The sequence below is a fragment of the Hypanus sabinus genome, chromosome 30 (genome assembly GCF_030144855.1).
Source record: "Hypanus sabinus isolate sHypSab1 chromosome 30, sHypSab1.hap1, whole genome shotgun sequence".
Taxonomy (NCBI): domain Eukaryota; kingdom Metazoa; phylum Chordata; class Chondrichthyes; order Myliobatiformes; family Dasyatidae; genus Hypanus; species Hypanus sabinus.
In genome coordinates, this window is record NC_082735.1 from 33,297,658 (window position 1) to 33,306,178 (window position 8,521).

Sequence of the window (8,521 nt, forward strand, 5' to 3'; positions counted from 1 at the left end):
ATGGCTGAAGAAAAGTTTTAGGTGACTGCCTCAATTAGAAACGAGCTGCACTGGTGAATCAGTGATCTCTCCCCAGGGGAGAACTGATGGCGTCATGACCCTGCAGTCTACTCGGACAGAGAACCTTTATCATGGGAAGTAATTGTGGCCATATGGGGAGCACAGAAAAGCCAAGAACATGCTGCACCTGCAGTGACCCTGGAGCTGTGACGGAGCACCCCTACCCTTCCAGAAACTGCAGAGAAGAAGACCACCAGACAAGAGGTTAAAAGATCAAGTGCATCAGCTTGTGGTGGGGAGGGTCCATGTCTATAGACTGTCTCAAATACTCCTAGAACTATGCACAGACAATGAGAGAAAGATGCCAACTAACAGTTACTATTTTGTTCCTTCAAACAGTTCTATCTGCCATTCCTCACTCTCCTAGTTTCATCTCTGCCTTGTCTGTGGGTTTCAGAAATCTTCACCAAAACCATCATGAAGATAATGATCTCAGATAAAGAAGGCACGTAGATCAAAGCCTACCAGTGCACAGACAATGCAACCAGTCCTGAAGAAGGGTCGACTGTTGATTCTTTTCCATAGATGCTGCCTGACTTGCTGAGTTCCTCCAGTATTTTGTGTGTGTTGCTTTGGATTTCCAGCATCTGCAGTCTTTCCAGTGTTTAATGTTATGAACCCCGTAACTGGGCACTGAATGCAAACATACAGATAATATACATCGTCAATACTAAATCTAAAAGCGCGGGTTTAATAATAATCAATAAGAAATAGCTCTATCGTTGTCTAGGGGATAATGTATTGTCCGATGGAAATATAAAAGTCACTGTTAGTTCGTTCAAGCTGCAGCATTTTGGGTTTAAGAGAGAGACGGTTTAAACTTGCCCAGGTCTTTTATGATGCCAATCCTTTGAGTCGGGGGAGTTGGTTCCCCCGTTGTTAGCTAAAAGCCATTTTCCGTGGTACCAGCCACCAGTCCCAGGCAACGGAACTGAACGCACTTGGCCTCCTTCAAATGGCTTCCCGCTCTTACGGGAGTGCTAACGTTTCTTCTGGTGCGTCTGAGGGGCTGTTCCCACAAACCCTCTTTTATCCTGACTCACAGGGTCGCAAATGTCAATCAGGTTGGGGGTGATGCAATCCCTCCCTCAACCAGCCCACTTTGCCTGAGGGTGTTCACGTAGCATAGTATCTCAATCCACAAATTCGTCTCCAAGAGACAATGGCCATGTCCCGTAGCTTTATGTCGCCGGGGGGAACGAGACATTCTGCACGTCTCTCTCTCATTTCCTGGGTCTCCTGACTCAACCCAATAGTGATCTTGCGATTCTCACAAAGGAGGGGGCTGCAGGTATAACACCCCCTTTCTTCAACGCGTTTTTACCAGCGGTTAAAACGAAGTAGTACAGAGTCTTACAGGATTGTGGAATCTAACACAATACAAAAGCTTTAACTTTTCACTACAGAGTAATACAGTTATACATCCATTTCAGCATCCAAACAGTTAACGATTACAGTGTCACTTCCTTTAATATCTTAACATCTTGTACCTTACTAAAGTCTTATAGCATCAGACTTCAATTTAATAACCACCTATTTTTATTTCCTCCCTTCAGCAACAAAACTAAGGAATTGTGATCTTAGCTTACGTGCATCTAAAAAAGTTTATGTAAATACTAATCTTTCAGTCGTTTTCAAACTTAACAGGCAGGCTTCCATGGGGTTGTCTTTATTATTCACATGCTTTGTCGAAGTCCCATACAACCGGCTTTGCTATTTAAAAATGGCGTCCCCATTAACCATCGCCTCTTTTCCGGTTAGTTCCCACGTGGGGAGCTTGGGTACTTTGGCGAAATAAACTCTCACCCGCTTTTTCCATAGGGGTTATTTTATCAACCCCGTGTCCCATACTTAGACCATCTTCTGAGTTTCCACCCAACTCTTTAATTTTACACAGGTTGCTAGCCCTCTCATCAGGACCCTTCAGGCTATGTGTTTTCAGTTCGAACTCTTTGTTCAAGCAGCATTTCAAATTCTGCCTTTTCACACCACACTCTGGAATAACAATAGCACGGGGGGGGGGGGGGGGCGCCATCTCCCAGCTTAATCAGTAAGCGATCCGCATGGTTTAAAATTTCTTCATTCGATTTGGGAACTACATATTTCCTGTTTCCTTCAATAATAATATTTATCTCCCCATTTTTGAGCTCCGCATTAACTTTTAACACACCTTCGAGCACAAACACCTGGGAACTCTCACTTCCCACTATTACCAAGGTTAACCCTTTCTTCACTGAACCAAGTCTATCTGACCCACAAGAATGGCCGTCCCCTTCAACTGAATCAAATACCCCAGACTTTTTCTGAGCTCCGTTACTAGGTTCAGTCCCACGTGCATCCCCATCTTGGACACACTCAAACAGGACATTGGCCTCTTCCAGGCTTTCAATACCCGTACCCTTTTCAAATTCTAAATTCCCCGGATCCTCCCAGTTACTCTCTGGGCAACTCCCTTCCGGAGTAAACTCAACCCCGCGGGCTGAAACAACCTCATCTGCAGACTTCTTCAAGGCAAGGGCACCCTTTTCATCTAGGACTGCCCTCATTTCATTATCGGGAACACCTTTAGAATTTAGAATTTAGAATTTTCAACTTCTTCAAACAATTCTGCCAAACCAGACAGATCATCCCTGTCCAACTCTGGACCTCTTAACCGCTCTATCGGTTCCTCATCTTTATTTTCTGTCGCTAGAACCTTTCGCCTCGCTAAGGGCAGATCTACCTCCTCTCCCTTAACCTCTTTCACTTTACTACTCTTTGTTGTTACCACCCTCTAAACCCTCGTGGTACAGGGTCGGTAAAAACGTCTCGGCCAAATCGGAACTGGCCGGATTTAAACTGCTCCCGTTCTCAGCTGCCTCTCTCGACATGCTGCGAGTGACCGTGCATGCGGGGTAGATCTGGGAATCTAGGGGCGGGACCACCGCACTCACCGGTCGGCTTGCCATCGTCATGGCTGCCCAAACCTTACCACCTGCTAAATCGTTACCGAGAAGGACGTCCGCGTCCTTCCTCAGGAATTCTGATCGCACCCCTATTTCAACTGGTCCAGATACCAGATCACAATCCATAATGACCTTATGTAAGGACACCATTTCTGTCCCTTTGCTTATTCCTTTCACAGCTACCACTTTCGTCTTGCGACCAAACTCTAGTACTTTACTGCTGATCAACGATAGCTCAGCCCCCGTATCTCTCCAGATCCGTACGGGAACTGGTGTGTCTCCCTCCCTCACAGACACGGTTCCGTGTGACAGACAAGTCTCAGACCCTTCTCGTACTCTGTCTACCCAGGGCTCTCTTGTCGATCTACTGATTACCATGGCACATCCGATAGGGACTGCTGCTTTCCCCTTTCCTGTTTCTTTCCTCAGAGCAAAGCACCACGATGCAATATGTCCCACTTTTCCACAATTAAAACAGGTCAAGCCTGGAAATCTCTGGCCGTCTAGCCTTTACCCCTCAACCTTACCACTAGCTCCCGGCGGGACCTCTGCCTCAGCCGGCGGACTTTCTCGATCGTTTCCACGGTCTCTCTGGGAACTTTTATTCGAGGAAAACTTTGTCTTGTGTGTTAGGGCATATTCATCTGCGAACCTAGCAAATTCTGAGATGGACTTATTCGGCTTCTCATTCAAATACATCCGGATATCCTCCGAAACACAACCTTTAAATTCCTCAATCAGAATTAACTCCCTGAGACGCCAATAATCCTCTTCCACTATCTCTGCTGTGCACCAACGGTCCAAGAGCACACCCCTCTCATGGGCAAACTTGGTATACGTCTGATTCCACCCTTTCTTTAAATTTCTGAACTTTTGTCGATACGCTTCCGGTACTAGCTCATAACTCCGGAGAATGGCCGCCTTTACTTTGTCATAACTCTCCCCCTCTTCCATAGCCAACGCCGTATACGCCCGCTGTGCCTTCCCCTTTAACACACTTTGTAACAACGCCACCCACTGACCTCTGGGCCACTTCTGATTCACTACCACCTTTTCAAAAAGCAAGAAATAACTATCAACATCCATCTCCTCGAACGGAGGTACTAACCTCAACTCTCGACTTAACATCGAACCACTACTCTCGGTCTGACCCTGGAACTCGTGGCTCCTGCTGTAACTTCTCCATCTCCAAGTCATGTTTCCTCTGTTTCTCTTTCTCAGCTGCTTCCAGCTGTTTTAACCACATTTCATGCTCTCTTTGTTTCTCAGCTCTTTCCTGCTCCCATTTCACCTCTAACTCCTTTAGCTGGAGCGCATACTCCCTCTCTCTCTCGGCTTTTTCCCTCTCTTTCTCTCTCTCTTTCTCGGCTCATTCATTCTCCTTCTCAGCTGCTTTACCTTAATTGCATGTTCCAACTTTAATTTCTCCAACCCTAACTGAGCCGTCCCACTGGCTGGTACCTTTTCAGGGATATTTTCCAATACCTCAGCTGCAGACACATTCTTCCCAATATAATACTGTGTTATTGCCCTTCGCACCTCCCACTTTTTCATTGACAACCTTACCTCTACGAGGTTTAACCCCTTCACCAAACTTATCAAATCTGATTTGGTGGCCGCCTCTAGCGCCTCCAGAGTCGGGTTTTCTATAAATTCACCCACATCCATCATTGCTGGTTTTGCATCTGGCTACCCGCGTAACCAGATCCAAGTTTGGACTTACAAGCCCGATTCACTGGCCTCCCAATTTGGTGTCAAATCTCGAGACGAGAACCCCAATTGTTACGAACCCCGTAACTGCATCACTTACCAGCAAAGATAGAGAGGTCCGTTGAAGTCTGATGGTACTATTTTTGAAAGTATTTATTGATAAATGTGCACAAAAATAAGATTAATGCAAATATGCAGATAATATATGTCGTCAATACTAAATCTAAAAGCGCGGGTATAATAATAAGAAATAGCTCTATCGTTGTCTAGGGGATAATGTATTGTCCGATGGAAATATAAAAGTCACTGTTAGTTCGTTCAAGCTGCAGCGTTTTGGGTTTAAGAGAGAGATGGTTTAAACTTGCCCAGGTCTTTTATGATGCCAATCCTTTGAGTCGGGGGAGTTGGTTCCCCCGTTGTTAGCTAAAAGCCATTTTCCGTGGTACCAGCCACCAGTCCCAGGCAACGGAACTGAACACACTTGGCCTCCTTCAAATGGCTTCCCGCTCTTACGGGATTGCTAGCGTTTCTTCTGGTGCGTCTGAGGGGCTGTTCCCACAAACCCTCTTTTATCCTGACTCGCAGGGTCGCAGATGTCAATCAGGTTGGGGGTGATGCAATCCCTCCCTCAACCAGCCCACTTTGCCTGAGGGCGTTCACGTAGCATAGTATCTCAATCCACAAATTCGTCTCCAAGAGACAATGGCCGTGTCCCGTAGCTTTATATCGCCAGGGGAACGAGACATTCCGCACGTCTCTCTCTCTCATTTCCTGAGTCTCCTGACCCAAATCAATAGTGATCTTACGATTCTCACAAAGGAGGGGGCTGCAGGCATAACATTACAAATGTTGCTATCTTCTGCTCGGAGTTGTTGTCCATACATGGACTGATGAACATCTGCTTCATCTGACTTTAGGGATTGGGGGAGCGCAGAGCGATTCCCAGCAAGAGGAAGGCCATGTTCTTTGGCAATTGATGCAGCTGATCCAACGAAGGGATCTCCACAGTAACGTAGTGGTTAACACAGCCTCTCACACAATGCCAATAGGAGCAAGGAACTGATAGTAGACTTCAGGAGATGGATGCCCAAGGTCCATGAGCCAGTAATCATTGGAGAATCAGAGGTGGAGAAGGTCAGTAACTTTCAATTCCTGGTGTCTCTATCTCAGAGAACCTGTCCTGGACCCATCATATAAATGTAATTGCAAAGAAAGCTCAACAGCACTTCTACTTCCTCAGGAGTCTGTGGAAATTCGGTATGTCATTAAAAAGCTTGACAAACTTCTATAGATGTCTGGTGGAAAGTGTGCTGACCGGCTGCATTTTGGCCTGGTATGGGAACACCAATGCCTTTGAGCTGGAAATCCGACAAAAAGTAGCTGATTTGGCCCAGTACATCATGGGCAAAGCCCTCCGAACCACTGAGCACATCCACATGAAACGTTGCCATAGAAAAGCAGCATCCATTATCAAAGACCTTCATTATCCATTGCATGATCTTTTCTTGCTGCTGCCATCGGGTAGAAGGTAGAGGAGCCTCAGGACTCACACCACCAGGTTCAAGAACACTTACTACCCCTCAACCATCAGGCTCTTGAACAAAAGGGGATAACTACACTCATTCTACTGCTGGTGTTCCCACAACCGATGGACTCTTTATCTTGTTATTTCATGCTTGTTATTTATTGTTATTTATTCATTGCTGCATTTGCACAGTTTGTTGTCCATTGACCCTGCTTACAGTTACTGTTCTATAAATTTGCTAAGTTTGCCCGTAGAAAAAGAATCTCGGGGTTGTATATGGTGACATGAATGTACACTGATAATACATGTTACCTTGAACTTTCAAAGCTATTACAGCTCTGAGTTCACCCACGGAGTTCGCTGTAAGGAGTCTCGGTACGTCCTCCCTGTGGAATGTGTGCGTTTTCTCCGGGTGCTCCAGCTTCCTCCCACAGTCCAAAGCCATACCAGGTGGGTGAATTGGTCATTGTCAATTGTCCCGTGATTAGGTTTGGGCTAATCGGAGGGTGGGGCAGCATGGATCAGAAGGCTGGAAGGGCTGAACTGAGGGATTGAGGATATATAAAAAAAACATTTTGAACCTATGGAACCTCTGGCTAAAAGAATAATTGGGACTGAATAGGAATTTTTGAACTGAAGTAAACTCTGTCTTCAGCAGTTAGCTAAAAAAAAGACTGGCTTATACTAGTTCTCCTTTGGTATGCAGAGAGAGACATCGAGAGTTGATAACATTATACATTGTACCCTCATTTGAGTAAGAGGAGGAGGACTCACCAATAAGGATAGGAATGAACATCATCGGTAATTAAGTCAGGGCCTAGCAAAGGGAATAACTGATAAGGAGTGGACAGCACATCCATCTGTAATTAAGCCTTGATCTAGCAGACTCTCTTATCTGTGACTAAGTTTCTCACCAACAGACTTGGTGGCAGTACCAGTTCAAATGACATCTCGCAACAGTAATGTATGGGGCTTACTATGTATAAATATACGGCTGTAACCGGAGAGAGTGGGCCCACTTGTCGGATGGTGATAGTACTTAAATGCCTTCCCTCTGACAACTGGGTCTCAAACTCCTGCAGGAGGGTGCGCAATAAACTGCGGTAACTGGTCTCCCAAGTTTTATTCAGATTCAACTTTAACAGAACCTTGTTGTATCGCTAAATAAAAATAAATTATTTGTTCCCTTTTTCATCAGGTCCTGGAGGTTCTTGGAATTTCGGAAAGGCTGGGAATTCAGTGAGACTCGCGTGGACTACATAGCCAAGATGAAGCATAAACTGGTAATGGGAAATCCTTCCCAACTGCATCAAAGAACCTTAACTTTCGGTGTGCTGTTCTCTTTCTTATTAAGTCGTTTCATCTTTCAACCCCGGGGCTATCCTGCTCCAATTTCAAAGCTCATTCACAGCCAGAGCAACAACCACCACTGTAGTAGTTGCACAGAACTTATTGTTCAGCAGTTAAGTGTAAGATTACTATTGATATCAAACAATGCCAGTTCCAAGAATCAGCTGCTTTGAATTATTTTGTATCTGCGGTTGCAATAACAAGACTCAGACCATTTCCTTAGTTACAGCTAAAAGGAGTAATCAAAACTGGTTTACTTGAGGCAGAAGCTGATTACCATTGAGTGGAGAGCTTTGAAATCACTCAATGAAATATTGTATCTGAATTGTAGATCTATTTACTAAACATGTCAAAAGTCCTGCTGAGTATGGCAAATGTTTGTGGCCTTGTGTCACGATTTAGTTGATGTTATCTTTGATTTGAGTTTGCTGGAAGACTAATGAGACAGATTATTTATATGGACTGGCATCTTTAATAGATTACATATTGTCTATGAGACCAGAAATGGAAATTTAATGTATTGTGAATGAAGCTTCTATCTTTTTAAAAAAGTAAACAACCAGAAAGTATTACAAGCAGAAATTAATTCTTTGAATGCTTGAGGTAAAATGATCTGATTAATAAGTTTGCTGATGATCACTAAAATTAGTGGAATTGTAAGGAATGTTGTCATGGGATACAGCAGGGTGTATAGATAGATTGGAGATTTGGGTGCAGGAGCGGCAGATGGAACTTAACATGGTCAAGTGTAGGGGTGGTGCATTTTGGAAGGTCAAGTGCAAAAGGAAAGTTGTAGAGTAAATGGTAGTATCCTTAACAGCATTGATATAGTTACTTATCGCTCATTATGCCGCTGCCGTTTAGGGCAGCAGTGAAGGTCCTTCATCTCTGGTGATGTTCAGGGATTCCTTCATCGTGTCAGTAGCTTCCT